Genomic DNA, 18729 nt, shown 5'->3' on the forward strand with positions numbered 1-18729 from the left:
GAAGGAAGGCCTAACAAAGTTGGGATTTGCCCAAAGTTACAAATGCTAAGTGTTGGGATAGGGATTTGAATCTAAATTCTCTGTTATCTTCTTGTGCTCATGCAAAATTACATACTAAAAGTGAGAAATGCATATGTAAAAGGCATTTAAGCTTTCATCTGTTTCATGAATTCTGTTGTCCAAAGTTACCTACTTGCCATTCCCTAACATGTTACAACCTCCTACCTTCCATTCTTTTGAATAAGTTGTCCCTGATGCCTGAAATGAACTCCCTCCTCCCCTCCACCTCCTAGAATTCTCAACTTCCTTTCAAGATTAGCTAAAACGCCACCTTATATATGTCCTTTCCTATTTCCCTTAGTTACTATTGTAAACCTTCTTCATGCCAAAATTATTTCCTCTCAGTCCAATATTTCATTTTTGCTTTTGTATCCCCAGCATCAGAACAATGTCTGATATAGACTAAGTGCTTAATACTTAATAAATGGAAACAATAAAGAATCATCAAGGTTCCATCAAACAAGTCCCCAGGAATCTGTACTTGGTCCTATGTTTAATATTTTTACATTTTATCTAAGGCCAACAATTTGCTTATTTTATTAGTAATTTGGATAAAAAGGTAGACAGCATAGTTGTCAAATGTGAAGACAGTATAAAATGAGGAAGGATAGAGAACACAAATGTCAGTCAGCATCCAAAAAATCCTGACAGGGTAAAATACTGGGCATAATCTGATCAAGTAACATTTAATAGTGATAACTGGCAAGTCTTATAATTAGGTTTAAAAACCAAGTTCACAAGTACAAAATGGAGAAGTATGGTTAGTTTAAAAAAAAAAAAAAGATGTAGAAATTTTGAGTAGAGGTGTTAAGTCCTGTGGCATGCTATAGCTTGCTCAGACCACATCTCTCGAATTGTGTTCAATGCTGGGTGACATTTTTAAAAGGGCATTAATAAAATGGACATTTAAAGGGGACTAAAAGAGATCTCAAGTTCTCTTCTCCCTCTATACTCCCTTGGTAAACCTCAATCAGCTCTTATTAGTTAATTAATATCTACATGGATGACTCCCAGACTCTGAGCTTCAATCCTATTTCAGTAACCTGTCTACTGGACATTTCAAAGTGGATGCCAGAGATACTCAACATGTCTAAAACTGAACTCATTCTCTTTCTTCCTTCCATACTTCCCTAATTCTGTCAAAGGATACTTCTATCCTTTCAGTGTCTCAGATTCATAATCCCATCATCAGCTACACTCCTCTCTCTTTCATTCCACAGAGCCAAGCAGTTGGTCAATCTTGCTGCTCAATCTTGTTCACAATACCTCACAAATGTGACTTCTACACTCCACTCACATAGCTAACTATGACCTTAATTCAGGCCTTGATAAAAGATTTCCTTGGCCACAGTAAAAGAATAATCAACTAGGATAAGGAAGACACTTTGAATTGAGAGAAGATTCCTAAGCAAAGATGGCTGACCTCCTTGGACGAATATGATATAATAGCAATTCTTTTTGAAGTAGGGGTTGGCCTAAATGGCTTAGGCAATACCCTCTAGCTCTTAGATTATGTGCTTCTTGAATTCCAGATGGTAAATTCAACAAGTCAAAACATAAATGGTAACAAAATTTTAGAGAGTTCAAGGGATGATTCCAATGGATGCCATAGGCAGACCCCATCTGAAGCACTGTTTTCAGTTTACGAAACTACATTTTAGGAAGGATGTTGAAAGCTAGAAAATGCTCCAAGTAACCAACCTGTATTGTAAAGCATTTCAAATGCTATATATAGAAATCAGCTGGAGGGACTGAGAGGAACATTAGATGTCTTTTTTAGTATTTGAAGAACTTGCTGGCAGAAGAGAAATCAGACTTAATTCTGTTTAGAATGTGGGGAGAAAATGAGGAACAATGGATGGAAGCTATGGAGGCAAATTTAGACTTAGTGCAGGGAAAAATGTTCCCAACAATTAGCACTATCCTTTAGGAGGCAGCAGGTTCTCTTAACTAAAGGATTTGAAAGGATATGCTAGGAATATTATAAAAGGTGATTTTGTTCAGGTATAAGTTGGACTAGATAGCCTCTAAGTTCCCTCCCATCTTTTGAGATTCTATGATTCTCGTCACAGTTCTCCATTCTAGCATTTATTCAATTTCTACTAACAACTCATATGACTGAAAATTTTATTGATCTTCTTTTCTCACTTAAATATCTCTAATTCACAGAATGTAAGAGTTGTAATGGATTTCAGATTCCTAAGCATTCCTCCACATAGAGTTACCAACTATAATTACCAACCATTCCTACTCACCTATTCTTTCCCTAACTTTTAATAGATAATAGATCTCACATATGTATCAACATCATTTCCTGAAAAACCAGTGATTGCTTCTTGTTTAGAGAATTCAGTTCCCTCCTCTTTGAGAAGAGCTGGGTTTTGGCTCTCTCTAGCCAGTAGCTTTTCTTTCAGTACCAGGTCAAGATTCCCTTATGCTCCTTCAGATTCTTTTTGTTTGTTTTTTTACATGGAAGCCCTTCTGCCTTTTTTTTTTTTTTTCTTTTAAAGAAATTCAGTCTTCCTATTAAGCTATAGAGCTTCTAATAAAGGGACCAGTCTGAATGTGCAATCTAAATAACAATGACTGGCCAATGGCAGGGAAGAAAACTTTGATTTTACTGCAAAACCTGCTCTCCATACTTTGGAACTAAGCACCTTAGTCCTTTGTTAATTTTTCCACCTCCACCCACGCCCATAATAATTTCCTACAATTGTTTCTCATGTGACAGCTTCCAAACTTCTGACAGCCATATTCCACTTTTCCTAACACACGCTCAATTGTTAATATTCCTTTTAAAATCTGGCATATAAAAGGTGTTTTAAGATTTGTTGAACTGAATTGAATATTGAAAAAAAAATATGGTTGAACCAGCACAGAGAATAAAAGCATGAAGCTAGGACTTCTATAATATATTATGCTTCTCTACATGTAGATTAACACTGTGCTAGTCTGTTTGTTTTTAAGCTATATCACAGTATTGGTTCAACTCAACTACAGTACCTACCCTCATGGCATGTAGAATCTATCAATTCTTATTAAACTTGCTGATGACTAACTCCTGTTTTTTTTCATATGAACTTCTATCAAGTCAGATATCCCTTCTCCTGTTGTTATATCTGAAATTTATATATATATCAGTATCAGATTGTTTATTTACCTCTGTTCAGGAAAAAAATATTCTAAATCACTAATAATAATGGAAATGTACACTAAAACAACTCAAGATTTTTGCCTCATATATAAAAAAGATAACTGAAGATAGGAATAGTAAATATTGGAGGGGCCATAGAAAGACAAATACACTAATATATTATTACTGGAAGTGTGCATCAGCAGTTCACACCAAGGCTGGGAAGCAATTCCCATGATGGAATTATTTGGAAAAAATTGTTTAAAAAGTCCATCTCTTTAACTCAGATATTCTACTGTTAGGTACATTCCACTAAAGGAGGTGAAATACTAAAAAGAACCCAAATACTGAAATAAGTAAATAAATGTATGTATGTATGTATGTATGTTATGTATGTATACCAGCAATAATACAAAGAAATCAAAACATAGTTAATGATGCCCACTGACTAGGGAATGGCCAAACAAGTAGTGGTATATGAATATAACAGAAGATCACACCCCATGATCGAAACTATTAGAAGTATTAGAGAGAAACAGGCAAAGAATTATATGAACTAAAGCAAAATAAAGTAGACCAAGGAAAACAAAATGCACAATGACTATAATGTGATTAGAAAAAAACCAAACAACTGAAACCGAACACTGAATTATGACTAAATCTGGTGCCAAAGAAGAGATGAGAGGACACCTCCCCTCTTCTGCTTCTTTGCAGAAGTTGGGGCTATGAATACAAACCAATATAGATCATGTTAACGTGTTGGTTAATTTTGCTGCACTCTCATTTTCTTTGTTACAAGGAATGGCTTTGGTGAGGGGAGATACTTTGGGAAATATAAATGAGGGAAAAACAAAAGGTATCAAATAAAATATTTTAAAAACTTTTTTGAAAGTACATCTATATCTTCATTCAAACTGTTGATAAAAACACTGAACAAGGAATTGTCAAAAATCAGCTTCCTCTGGTATTTCACTTGTGGTCATGGACTTCATACAGACAAAAATCCCTCTGATCAACTACCTCAACAATAGAGTATATTTCTTTTTTTTTTTTTTTTTTTTTTTCCCTGAGGCTGTGGTTAAGTGACTTGCCCAGGGTCACACAGCTAGGAAGTGTTAAGTGTCTGAGACCAAATTTGAACTCGGGTCCTCCTGAATTCAAGGCTGGTGCTCTATCCACTGTACCACCTAGCTGCCCCCAATAGAGTATATTTCAAGAGCCTACATATTTCATCACTGCATCCACAGAGATCTCATATGCTCTTCATGCTAATGAAAGGAGGACATCTACATAAATGGCATATACTAAAGATGGTAAACCCTCTATCCAAATTCCACAGAATAATTAAATTATTTCTTAATTGTGGAATTTTTGAAGTATATTAGCAGGGGAAAAAAACATTTTTAAGTATATTAGCTGACACCACAATCTGAAATTTAAAGGAATCGAAGAAGTTAAGAGCCAAAGTCCACCTTTTCCTAGAGTGAAGGTAAAAGTAACACAGCTTATCATAAGAGGAAAATGTTATACATCTATCACACTCTTACCTTTCCTGTTTCTAGCCATTTGGGAACTTTCCCAGTACTCCATAATCTTACTGCCTTCCCTGGGATTACCTCCAATTTATTTTGTATAACTTGCTTGCTAGAGTTGTTGGCATGTTCTCTCTCCCCCAATGGAAAGTGAACTCCATAATGGCAGAGATGATTTTCCCCCCCTTGGTTTGTTATGTGTTATTTTAGGGGAAAATAGTGAAATCTAGTTCTTTATTGTGTGATGGAAGTTATTACTTATTTGTGGTTCAGCATAATGAAATGGGAGAAAAGAGCTGAGAAGATCCAGTTCTTCCTAGTATCCTCATGTACAAATAGCATTCAGCCTAGTGATTTTATTCATGAGACTTAGATAATAACCAGAGGAAGTATTTTAGAGAATTATATCTTAAAGAGAATTAAAATCAGGTGTAAACAGCTACTTTAAACATAAAAATACCAAAGTAGCTGTGATAGGCAGAATCCTTTTTAAACAGTGGGGAAATCACAAAGTCTCATTTGTTTGTTTAATTCCTTGAGAAAGCCCTCAGTGCCTTTATCCTCTTTCCTGTCATTTTAGTCTAAATTCTGGGCAGTCTGTTTTTCAATCTTATCATTCAACTGAAACAACTTTCTCTGAAGTTACCAATGATCTCTCAATTACCAAAACCCCAAGTCCAATGATCTTTTTTCAATCTTCACCCATCCTGAGTCCCCTGACTCTTGCAACCTCTTACATTCTTGATCATCTTCTTCATAATACTGTCTTCTCTCTAGATTTCCTTGATAACTTATCTCTTATCTGACAACTCGTTCTCTGCCTCCTTTGCTCAATCTTTTCCCAAATATACCCACTAACAATGCCTAGGCTCTGCCCTCCGCCTATTTCTCTACTCTCACCAATCCAATTTCACATCTCTAACTGCCAACCAGACAGTTCAAATAGGATGTCTCAGAGATCTTAAACTCAACATATTCAAAACTGAACTCAATATATTTCTTCCTAAACTCTCCACTCTAAGGATGGTAAGGAAACTATCCTCCCAATCAACCAATGTAGTATCCGGACTAACTCTCTGAAGGATCTTGGGACCAACCTTGATTTTAGTGGAGGAGTGAAGGAGGCAGGAGAGCCAACAGGATGATGGTCAAAGATGGAGTCTGTCATTTCCAGTCTTCTTAGCCCTTAACTACTTCAGTATTACGACATCATTATAGCACACTAAGTATGTGCGAACTAGAGAACCATTATATCATCAATTACACTGAGTAAGTGCTAACTATAAGCACGCTGCTGTAAGTATCCCTTGCTTTAAGTAGAACACAGGTGTGATCACGCCCTCCTGGACTTCTCAGGAAGGGAGATGAGAACACCAAAGGGGAATGGGGAGCCAAACCAGACACTGTCAGCAGATTTCCTCTGGGCTGAAGGGTCTTATGCCTTACCCAGAATTCCCCCACTATCTTCAGCCCTCTACAAACCAGGTTCACAACCTAGACACCACCTCACTTCTCACCCTGTGCCCCCATTCAATCTGTTGCTGCATCTTATCAATTTTATCCTCACAACATTTCTCCTATCTATGCTCCCTTCTCACCTCTAACACATATGTGCTCCCTTCCTTCTGAAACTGGTACCACCCTGGCAGCAGGGGCCCTCATCATCTTATGACTCTCCACTACCTTCCCTCAGACAGGGACCTCTCTGCTGTTCTTTAACCCTCCTCCTCTTGCCTCCACTTTTTCACAGGCCATCCTCCACGGTTGAAATGTTCTCCCTCTTCATCTGTGCCTTCCTAGATAAAATCCTACCTTCAATAAAAAGCCTTTCCCAGTCCTCCATAATCTTACTGACCTCCCTGAGATTACCTCCAATTTACTTTATATAACTTACTTGCTAGAGTTGTTGGCATGTTTTCTCCCCCACTGGAAAGTGAACTCCATAATGACAAGAGGTGATTTTCCCTCCTTTCTTTGTATTCCCAAGATACAGCACAGTGCCTGTCACAATACATGCTCAGGGGACCTGCCTTGCCTTTTGTAAGGTTTCCATACTCCTCCAGACTAGCAACTTATTGGGCCTTAGAGAGTTGCCTGAGGCATTGAGAGGTTGTCACTTACTCAGAATCATAGAACCCAGGTCTTTTCAACAAGGCCAGCTCTCTGAACCTAAGCCACACTACCTGTGCTACTACTTTGAATACAGTTATAATTAATTATATCTTTTCCATGCATATATGATCTGTCCTAACAGCTAGATTATAAACTAAGACACAGCTAGCAGAGACTCCAACCAGTTTTAAATATTGTTGAGCTTCCATTCTCACTTCATAAAGGATCAAACAGTCAATGAAAAAGCATCACTGGGGCTATGGAGCAACGGGGACTCTCTGGGCAAGCTGACTTATACCTGTTTAGATATGCTTGAGGGGCAGGGACAGGGTCTTCTCTTCCATCTGTATGCCCATCTCCCCCCAGCATACCTACCATTGAACTCTGCTCAGAGAGCTCTAACCCTTACCCTAATTCTAAGGCTCATTAACAGTCAAACATTAAATAGTGGCAAAGCCACTGGAAATGTGCTACCATTTCTGATTGGACTCTAGATTAATAATCAAAATCAACTTGCATACCACAAGTGCCTAAAGATGACTTGAGATTCAACATTAATTATGGATAATCCATAATATTGATCATTTTAAGTCAATTTTATCAAATGTAATATGATATGGCTAATAACATTAAGAAATCAACAATACCCTGTATATCTTCCACATTTGCCATCAATCCTTTACCAACCCTGAAGCAGACATTTATGCCTACTGAACTATCTTTAGTAACTCAGTGAAGAACCACAACTGCAAAACTGAGAGAAATTTTCAAAGGTTCAACTCCTCTGAGACATGATGTCAAATAAAGCCAAGGGATCCAAACTAAAAAATATGAGAAGAGATCGAGGGGCCCTGGGAGACTTCAAACTACTTTTAATCTTGCAAGTGAATAAGAGAGGTAAGAGAGGAACAACTTGTACAGGCAATACAAATCACAGAAACAAAATAAAACATCACCATGGAAGAGGAATAAAACCATTTCTCTCCTCCCCACCCCCACCCCCCCCATAGTGATGAAAGATTAACATGAGATAAGTTCAAATCCTGGCTCTGACATGTAGTAGATATGCAATACTGAAAAGAACTTAACCTGCTTTTTTATCTGTAGAATGGGAGGTAATGATAATATTAATAATTGTTGTTTTTCAGTCATTTCACTTGTGTCCACTTTTTGTGACCCCATTTTCTTGGCAAAGATACTGCAGTGGTTTGTCATTTTCTTCTCCAGTTCATTTTACAGACCAGGAAACTGAGGCAAACAGGATTAAAGGATTTGCCCAAGATCACAAAGCAAGTAATTATTTGAGTGCTTCTCCTGACTCTCTCATCAAAAAGAAGGTCCCTGAAAAGCAAGAAAAGGGCCAAAGGAAAGTGATTTGTTCTCTAGACTGGACACAGTATAGCATATTTCTAAAATATCCCAAACTCTGGGTTGGCCTAGAAGGCTGCTAAGCTCCCTTCTGATTGCCAAATTCTGTGAATCTCTTAATTCGGATAAAACAGGTAAAAGGCAATGTCTTCTTCAACTGTAGGGGAAGAGGTAGTATTTTCTAAATGTTTCTAGGCTTATTTCAGCTCCATAAATGGCAAAGCAAATATCCCATCTGTCATATCCCACAAGAGTCAAATGTGAATACAAAAAGTCTGGGGGTGGTGAATAGGAAAGGGAGTGGTAGACACAAAGCTCTTTGTACTGGCAATTGTGTTTTCAAAGCTGCTAATAGAAGATTCCTTGGATTACAGTTATTTGGGAAATTTTAATAATTTGGATGGGTTGCACAATGCCTCTGACCTTCAAAAACTTCAGTATAGTGAAGGCCAGAGGTAAAGTTTGTTATTATGATGTTGGCACAACAGCAGACTGGACAGAAACAGATATTGGGTTAATGTTTATTTTGAGGTCTAGCCCATTTTCTAGCTTACCAAATACAATACATTTTTATTTTCTTCAGGAAACAGCACTATCATACAGTCAGATAGCATAGAAAGAACAGCTGAGTCTGAAAACCAGAGTTCAAACCTTAGCTTCTCTTTTTTTAGCTATGTAATCCAGATCAAGTTACCTAATGTATCTCAGCCTCAATTTCCTCACCTGATAACATGATCCTATCCCCCACAGAGTTCACAAGTATAGTAAGGAGATCAAATGAAATAATGTATTTAAAAACACTTTTCTCAATGAGAGGCCATTCCCCTTCATCAATGCCCTATGGAAATTGATTTCTTTTTTCAGGACATAGACTATGTGCCACTTCCTCCTGGGGCCTGGCCCTTCCTTGAATCTACAGCTGAACCTAGTGTCTACTCGAATTTTCCTAGAGAACTTTTTCATTAATTCTCTTGGCATCCTATCACATGCTACCTTTCATTATAACTTGTAGACTTGTCATCCGTGCCAATTAGACTGGAAGCTTCTTAAACTACAGGTTTCTATCCTAGTCCCTGGAACTATGCCTTACAGATATGCTTAATTGATGTTTAAGTGAATCCTAATAAACCTACCATTGCCATACAATGTCATATAACTTAATTCAGGGATAAAAATTGAACCAATGGATTATTTGCTCTCCCAGATGCTCTTATATCTTTTATGTTTTTGAGCCATTTCACTGCTTACATCACCAAGAAAGGATGAGAAGGAACATGGAGGATAAATTCAATTCAACAAACATGTTAATTAGGAGTAAGGATGCGGTTCTGCAAAACAAGAGAAGGAAATTGTTAAGGGCCCTTTAAATGGGTGGGCACAGCACAACAGGAGATTTGAGTGGCCCAGAAGTATTCTCTGTGGATATAGGATTGCCCTGTGGGTGGGATCCTGGCCATATTGAGATAGCTTCGTAATGGGTGACAGGCTCTCTCACTGGTTGGCAGTGTGTGTCTGACCTCACAGGCCCTTTATAAGCCCACTGCAGACAGCACTCGCTCTCTTTAACCTGGCTCCCTAGCCTGGGGTAGCTGAGCCAAGCTGATGGAGCCATGAGAGGTAAGAAGTTAACAAGTCAGGGCATCAAGTCAGGGCATTATGTGAGTAGGTATAATAAAGGTTTTTAAGATTATATGTGGCTGTCCTTGAGTGCGCTACCGGTTATTAAACTATAGATTCAAGAAATCATGGCCCTTTTGAAGGCCTCAAGAGGAGGGGAGCTTGTAGAGTTGACACTGCAAAGGTCAGTGGTCAAAGGTACTCTGTTGGGCCTTGGACAGACTGGTAATAGTAACTGCCAGGAGTGCATGTTACAATTAGGTCCCATGCCTGGCTAGGGAAATGGACAGAAACAGTTCTCACCCTCAAGGAGCTTACCTTGTATTTGACAGATTATGACCAACTCTTACTTATATATGTCTATTGTGGTAATTTTCTTTTCATCTCAAAGGGGTTATTTTCCCCTATCATCTAACATATCTAAATCATTTCCTCATCATTTTCCATCATCATTGTTGGCTGACATATTCAAAGAATATACAAAAATTTTAACAGAGGCCTACAACAAACAATTAGAAAGGTAAATTTTCCTCAGAAAATTTCTAATGAAAATTTAAAAAGCCAAATAATACTTTTTGCTTATCCATTGTTCAAGATCCAGTTCAAGTTCTAATTTTTTCTAGCCTTCTCTGATCTACACCAGAATACAATGGAAAGAACCAGATTCGAAGTCCAAGGGCTCGGGTTCAAATCTTACTTCACCCTTTTATAATCTCTATAACCTTGTGAAACTCACTCACCTCTGGGGCCTTCATTTACTTATCTATAAAATTAAAAGCTGGAATTTATGTTCTCTAAGATTTATTCCAGCTCTACATTTATGAATATCTAATGTCAGTTGAACTCTCTCTCCTCTGAACCATTAGACATTTATCAAGCATTACTCAGAATTACTGATAGCTTTCATTCTATGCATATTTTATAAATTATCAGCAAGTTGAGAGTAGGAAAAATGAAGCACCCTTTAAGTCCTCAAAGTCCTCATCCAGTGCTTTGAATAGAGGAGATATTCCATAAATATGTATTAATTATGCTGTAATTTCTTCCAAAATGCAGATAAACAGAGACATTTATTCTATCAGAAACAAAGTTTAAAGATTTGTGTCTGTTTTTTGTGGGCTTTACTTATTTTCAATATGTCCAACTAGTATGGCTAATCAAGGCTAATTGAATAGTCATCATATAGTGCAGCCAAGTCAGCTTGACCCCAGGTACTTCATAGACCAAAAATGCCTAGTTTTAAAGATCTATTCTAATCTGCCCTCACTTTTCTGCTCTTCTTAAGTTGGAGTAAAGAAACAGAAATTTCCTACCCAATAGTATTTTGGACTTTAGATATGCTCTTATTTGTACAGGTTCATTAGATAATCTTTCTAGTCTAATAATAAGCAGCACCAGAAGCAGAAGACTTGGGTTAAGGTGACTATAAACTCACAAAACGGATTCTAAGCAAGGCATCTAACGTCTTTAATCAATTATTTCTTCATCTGTCTTATTCTATCTCCTCCCAGGACCGTTTGAGATAAGCTAGTATTTAACCATGTATTTATTCATTCTCTTATATTTCTATTTCATGTATTTACATATGTACTTGTTGCCATCTCTAATAGAATGTAAATTCTTCCCAAGTAGAGTTTGTGAAACTTTTTGCACCTTTTCTCCAACACTGAGCACAGGACCTAAACAGAGGAGACATTTAATAAATGCTTATTGGTTAAATAGAGAATGCAAAAGAACTTTTGAAACTATAAAGAACAGCAAAAATGAAAGATATTGTTATTTATGTATGGGATGGAAGAGGAATTAATCAACAAGCAAAGATCAAACATAGCTTCTTAGGGGCAGAGCCAAATCTCCCAATTCTTATGCCCAGCACTCTTTATTTTCATCCATTTCTCAAAAATTTCTAATCCTAGTTTGTCTTCTCTTCCCTCCCACCTCAAAAACCTATCAGCCTTTTTTCACTGACATCAGTAACATATTAAAAACAAATGAAATTCATTTTAAGAGCAATAATAAGGCAAAGTAAGGAAAACTTGTTATCAAGAATAATCACAAAATGTATTCCAAAGACAAGTAATGTCAGAATTGTATGTTTTATTTCTTTTTAGTGGAGAGAGGTGAACAAAACTGTGAAACATATTTTTAAAATTTTCAATTAGCACTTTCAAATCACAATCAAAATATATATCATACGGGGAAAAAGAAAGGAAAACACCAACTTTAAAAATGATTTCTTCTTGATCAACATAAAGTCAAAGATTCTGAAAGGGACAAAGTCCCTGCCACACATTCATGGAATTTGTTATTGATATGGAGAACAACTCATGTATATGGTACTTTAAGGTTTACCTAAAGCCTTTATATTTATTTTACCAGAAGGAAACTTACAACTCAACACAAGGTTACAATGACCTAGATGTAGCTGCCCTCCCCTGTGAATATTGTATTAATGCCAAAATAAGGGAGTTGAACTAGATGATATTTTAAGTTCCTCCCAGATCTAAAATTCTAAGATTCTATTCAACCTTCATATTTCATATTTACAGATTTAGACAACAAACTGGAAGGGGCTATTTGCTCCACAGATGGGTATATTTAATTTAAAGCATCAAGTTTCAAAGAGAAAGAACACAGTGTTCTTCAAACTTTCAATCATAAAGAATCGGACAAAATATACCCTGAAAATTCTTATTTATGCCAGACCACTGACCCAGCCTTCATGGCCAGACCTTTTTTCTCACTTCTCCACGAAATTATAAAAACTATTGATTACTCCACAGATAATCTAGTAAACATTCTACTGACATCTGGGGCAGTCCCAATTAGACACAAGTCCTTTTTCTTGAATACAGTGCTTTTCAAAATCACTACATTGATGTGACATGAACTGTATCAAACTGAACTTTGCATTTGCAGTTGTTAATCATCTCTAATTGCACAGAACTTATAACTGCAATCACAAACATGTTTTAGTCTCCCAATTTAAAATATTCAGTGTGCCACATTATGTCAAAGAATATTGTGTTGTATTGCCCTCTCCCCCTCCAAAAAAAAAAAAAAAATGAGAAGCATTGGTCCTGTTGAACTGAAAAATAAACTTTTTTTTTTTTTTTTTTTTTTTTTTTGGCTGAGGCAATTGGGATTAAGTGACTTGGGTCACACAGCTAGTAAATGTTAAGTGTCTGAGACCAGATTTGAACTCAGGTCTTCCTGACTTCAGGGCTGGTGTTCTATCCACTGTGCCACCTAGCTGTCCCCAAAATAAATTTTTGTTATAACAAAGAAGGAACATGCATGTCTACCCTTTATTTAGGTGAAGTACTAGAAAAATAAATAAGAGGACTTTATAGCCATCTCATGCTACCTAAGGGTCAGACAGCAAGAGCAATTTTACTGGGCCTCAATTATAGACAGTCTGAGCCATTATTACCAGTTAATCAAGAACTTGATCTTATCAAAGTGGGTGAGAAGGAGACTCATTCCTTCAAAACAGAATTAGATTCCTTATAACAATAGTCTATTCTCAGAGTGTGGGAGGTTAAGCCAGATAAGCCCAACAGGTTAAGGTGATATCCTAGGTCTAATTTTTTGTTTTATTCATTCATTCATTTATTTGTTTATATATTTTTTATTCCTACAGCACCTAGGATAGTATCTCCTACATAATTATGTTCTTAGCAATTATTTGTCAATAATTTTTAAAAGACTGCCCTAAGAAAATACAATGACAACATCCAAATACTATCTGTGTATATAGCAATATGATACCTTCTAAGCAGCCACATTCCCTACTACTGAACTTGGTTAATGTAAAATGCTATCTATAAAATAAATGAGTGAGGATAAGAAAGCCTTGCACACATTTAAAGACTCTCCTCACCAGAGACTGGCACTTACACAGCTTGGATAGAGTGCTTATTGAGTCCATAACCACAGAGATCAAGTTTCCTTCAGTATAGTCCTGACAATACCTAGTCTCTTGGTTCCTTCAGATCAAACAGATAACTTTTTTCCTTTTTTTTTTTTTTTTTGGCTGAGGCAATTTGAGTTAAGTGACTTGTCCAGGGTCACACAGTTAGCAAGTGTTGAGTGTCTGAGGCCACATTTGAACTCGGGTCCTCCTGACTTCAGGGCTGGTGCTCTATCCATTGTGCCACCCAGCTGCCCCAAAACAGGTAAACTTTCAAACAATAACAAAAGTGAAAACTTCAGTGGAGATTATAAGGTAGGGATTTTTCCTGTAGTCCCTGAAACTATTTTCCATTTACCTGAATACAGAATACCAGGAGGAGACTGAGCCATCCACCTTGATCTGGATAAGCAACAATAAGCCAGTCTATCTGGTCAGAGTTCACACACATGCACACAACCAAAACAGAGAGGACTAAGGGAAAAAGAAAGAATAAAATGAAATACTTCATTTGGTATCATAGTATAACAATATTAATGACATATATTACTCACCATGCACTAAAACAAACTTGCAAGTGGACAGGGAACACTCAGGAAGTCAAAGAAACAAAATAAAATTCTCTTCATTCTAAAAGCAAAGTCATCCACACACCAAAACAGGTCATCTCAACTGTGTACAAACATGAGTGTGGAGTATGCATGCTATGAGAAAGAAAGAGAGAGAGAGAGAGAGAGAGAGAGAGAGAGAGAGAGAGAGAGAGAGAGAGAGAGAGAGAGAGAGAGAGAGAGAGAGAGAGTGTATGTAAGGGTTGTATTTATAATCAACAAGACCAAAGGAGAAGGGAACAGCAGAGGATGAGATGGATAGAAAGCACTATGGAAACAACAATAAAAAAACTGGAACAAGACTTCAAGATATATTGAAGGATAAAAGGGCCTGACATGCTATGGTTCATGGAGTCAAAAAAGGTCTGACACAACTAAACTACTGAACAACAACAACAAAAATCTCACAAAATTGGATATATCTATGAGTGCATGACAGATAGTAGGTTGTTTGAAGTCTCCTTCCTTCAACTGCCCTACCATGGTGAGAGCCATTAGGGCTTAGAGCAATATAAATGCTATGGGATTCTACACTGTCCCAAAGCCAAGCATAAATGATTTTTGTGTTACTGAAAGGTGAACCACACAAATGATGTAATCTTCTTATGTCTTAGAAAGTGAAGTTAGTGTAATGGAAAGAACTCAGAACTTGGAGGATGAAGGCTCCTGATTTGAATACTGCTTCTACTACATGTGTGCCTGTAAGGAAGTTACTCAACTTCTTTGAAGCACCTTCTTCACATCTATACAATGGAAACAATTATACTTGGACTAACACAATGTTGCAATGAGGAAAGCACTCAAATGTTAAATAGTTAAACATAGTTTAACTTTTGCCACTAAGAGAGAGAGGAATTCCTTTCATTCACTTAAAAATCTACTACTCCCAGTGTCTCCTATGAGCAAGGAATTGTCCTAGGTCTCATGGAGGGATAGAAAGGACACAGTTCATCTAGAGCTGAAAGGGACCTCAGAGAGGTTAAGTGATAACTACAAAATGAAAGGCAGGGCCAGCATCTAAACCTGGGTCCTATTACTCCTTTTTTAAAACTTTTAAGCTAGTAGAGAAAGATTAGATGTACAATGTAATAAAACATGAACAATGAAAGAAATGAGATAAAAGCAAATTTTAAAGATGCCACATGGCTTAGCAGATAGAAAGCTGGTCTCAAAGTCAGGAAGACATAGACTCAATCCCTGCATTGGACCCATCATGATGCTATGACCCTTGACAAGTCACCTTTCAGGGCTTGAGGCAAGATTCTGTAAGATTAAAAGTTGTAGAAAAGAGGCCAACAGACTAGTTGATCAGTGGCATAGGTTAGGTTCACAGGGCAAGATAGTGAATAAAAATAGCAATCTAGTGTTTGACAAACCCAAAGATCCCAAATCTTGGGATAAGAATTCATTATTTGACAAAAACTGCTGGGAAAACTGGAAATTAGTATGGCAGAAACTAGGCATGGACCCACACTTAACACTACATACTAAGATTAGATCAAAATGGGTCCAAGATTTAGGCATAAAGAACGAAATCATAAATAAATTGGAGGAACATGGGATGGTTTACCTCTCAGACTTGTGGAGGAGGAAGGAGTTTGTGTCCAAGGGAGAACTAGAGACCATTATTGATCACAAAATAGAAAATTTTGATTACACCAAATTAAAAATTTTCTGCACAAACAAAACTAATGCAAACAAGATTAGAAGGGAAGTAACAAATTGGGAAAACATTTTTACAGTTAAAGGTTCTGATAAAGGCCTCATCTCCAAAATATACAGAGAATGACTTTAATTTATAAGAAATCAAGCCATTCTCCAATTGATAAATGGTCAAAGGATATGAACAGACAATTCTCAGATGATGAAATTAAAACTATTTCCACTCATATGAAAGAGTGTTCCAAATCACTATTCATCAGAGAAATGCAAATTAAGACAACTCTGAGATATCATTACACACCTGTCAGATTGGCTAAGATGACAGGAACAAATAATGATGAATGTTGGAGGGGCTGTGGGAAAACTGGGACACTGATGCATTGTTGGTGGAGTTGTGAAAGAATCCAACCATTCTGGAGAGCAATCTGGAATTATGCCCAAAAAGTTATCAAAATGTGCATACCCTTTGACCCAGCCATACTACTACTGGGCTTATATCCCAAGGAAATACTAAAGAAGGGAAAGGGACCTGTATGTGCCAAAATGTTTGTGGCAGCCCTTTTCGTAGTGGCTAGAAACTGGAAGATGAATGGATGTCCATCAATTGGAGAATGGTTGGGTAAATTATGGTATATGAATGTTATGGAATATTTTTGTTCTGTAAGAAATGACCAACAGGAGGAATACAGAGAGGCTTGGAGAGATTTACATCAACTGATGCTAAGTGAAATGAGCAGAACCAGAAGATCATTATACACTTCAACAATGATACTGTATGAGGATGTATTCTGATGGAAGTGGATATCTTCAACATAGAGAAGAGCTAATCCAATTCCAACTGATCAATGATGGACAGAATCAGCTACATCCAGAAAAGGAACAATGGGAAATGAGTGTAAACTGTGAGCATTTTTTTGTTTGTTTTTCTTCCCAGATTATTTTTACCTTCCGAATACAATTCTTCCTTTGCAACAACAGCAACAACAAAATTCGGTTCTGCACATATATATTGTACCTAGGATATACTATAAGATATTTAATATGTATGGGAATGCCTGCTATCTAGAGGAGGGGTTGGAGGGAAGGAGGGGAAAAATTCAGAACAGAAGGGAGTACAAGGGATAATGTTGTAAAAAAAAAAATTACCTATGTATATGTACTGTCAAAAAAAATGTCATAATTATAAAAATTAATAAAAAAAATTTAAAAAAAGAAAAAAAAAAAAAGAGGCCAACATATTTTTAGGAGCAGCATCTTCCCTTGGAAATTTCCTAATGAAGTGAAACTACAGGTCCAGTTCCTATTCCTATTTCTAAAAATAAAATCAAAAATCATTATAATATTCAGATGATACTTATTCCTGAGGGAAAGTAAGAAATACTTTACAAAAAGGAAATGGAATCTAAGTAAGGTCTTAAAGAATTGGTAGGAATTAGAGAAATAACTATATCATGGGCAAAAGAGAGCATTAGAGGCAGAAATAAAAGGAAGGACAAAAAATCACAAAGGCCAGAAAGTATGATACATGTTCTGAGAATAGAGATAAGATATGTGCAGAACAATAGCAGGAAATACAGCTAAGGTTATTTGATGGTTGTTATTCAGTCACTTAGTTGTGTCTCACTCTTTTTGACTCCATGGATCACAAGACACCAGGCCCTTCTATCTTTCACAAACTCTCATGCTTGTTGTTTCCATGACACTATATAGCTATCTCCTTCCATGCCATCCCCTTTTCCTTTTGTCTTAATTCTTTCCCAACATCAGGGTCTTTTCTAGTAAGTACCATCTTCTCATTATATAACCAAAATATTTAAGCTTCACCTTCAATATATGACCTTCCAATGAATAGCCTGAATTCGTTTCTTCAAGTATTGACTGATTTGATTCCCTTGCTATCCAAAGGACTCTTAAAAGTCTTCTCCAGTAACACAATTCAAAAGTGTCAATTCTGTGGCACAATCCAACTCCCAACAACAAGCCACATGTTACCACAGGAAAAAAAAAAAAAAACATAGCTCTAACTTAGACAGCTGTCATCTTAAATAGTTGTCAGCAAAATGATTATCTCTATTTTTTAGTACACTGTATCTGGAGTTTAGATTTGTCATAGCTTTCCTTCCAGAAACAAATGTCTTTTCACAGGTGGAGTTTCCATTTGCAGGGATTTTAAGCCCAAGAATGTAAAATCTGACATTGCTACCATTTCTTCTTCCTTATCAGGAAGTGATGGTACCTATTGCTAAGTTCTTCAGGGTTTGTTTATGCTAAGCTTCTTCTCTTTCATTATCAAGACTTCTTGTTTCTCTTCATTTTCTGCCATCAGAGTAGTAACATCTGAATATCTGAGAATATTAATATTTTTCCCAGCAACCTTAATTCCAGCTTTTGATTCATCCAATGTGGCATTTCACATGTTCTCTGCATATAAGTTAAATAAATAGGGTGACAACATACAGCTTGTCGCACACTTTTTTTTCAATCTTAAACTAATCAGTTGTTCCATGTTTGATTCTGACTGTTGTTTCTTGGCCCACAAAGTTCTACAAGGAGATAAGCAAGATAATTCCCCTTGTTTTAAGGACTTACCATCTTTTGCTGTGATCCACAATCAAAGGCTTGCTTTAGTCTATATAGTTCAATGAAGCAAAAGTTTTTTGGCATTTTCCTTTGCTTTCTTCATATCTCAGAAAATGTTGACAATTTGCTCTCTAGTTCTTTTGC

At 36.7% G+C, this 18729-nt stretch overlaps 1 protein-coding gene across 11 annotated transcripts in view; it reads right to left on the reverse strand.

Annotated features, from left to right (window-relative positions):
* OTUD7B (OTU deubiquitinase 7B) overlaps window positions 1-18729 on the reverse strand; it is a 75286-nt gene that overhangs the window by 39445 nt on the left and 17112 nt on the right. The window contains exon 1 of one of the 11 annotated variants that reach the window (XM_074263340.1): window positions 14094-14114. The exons of the other annotated variants lie outside the window; for them this stretch is intronic. The gene's annotated coding sequence lies outside the window, so the exon portion shown is untranslated. Of the gene's footprint in view, window positions 1-14093; window positions 14115-18729 lie in introns of those variants that run through there. 11 annotated transcript variants of the gene reach the window in all.

Source organism: Sminthopsis crassicaudata, chromosome 4 (assembly GCF_048593235.1).
Source record: "Sminthopsis crassicaudata isolate SCR6 chromosome 4, ASM4859323v1, whole genome shotgun sequence".
Classification (NCBI taxonomy): Eukaryota; Metazoa; Chordata; class Mammalia; order Dasyuromorphia; family Dasyuridae; genus Sminthopsis; species Sminthopsis crassicaudata.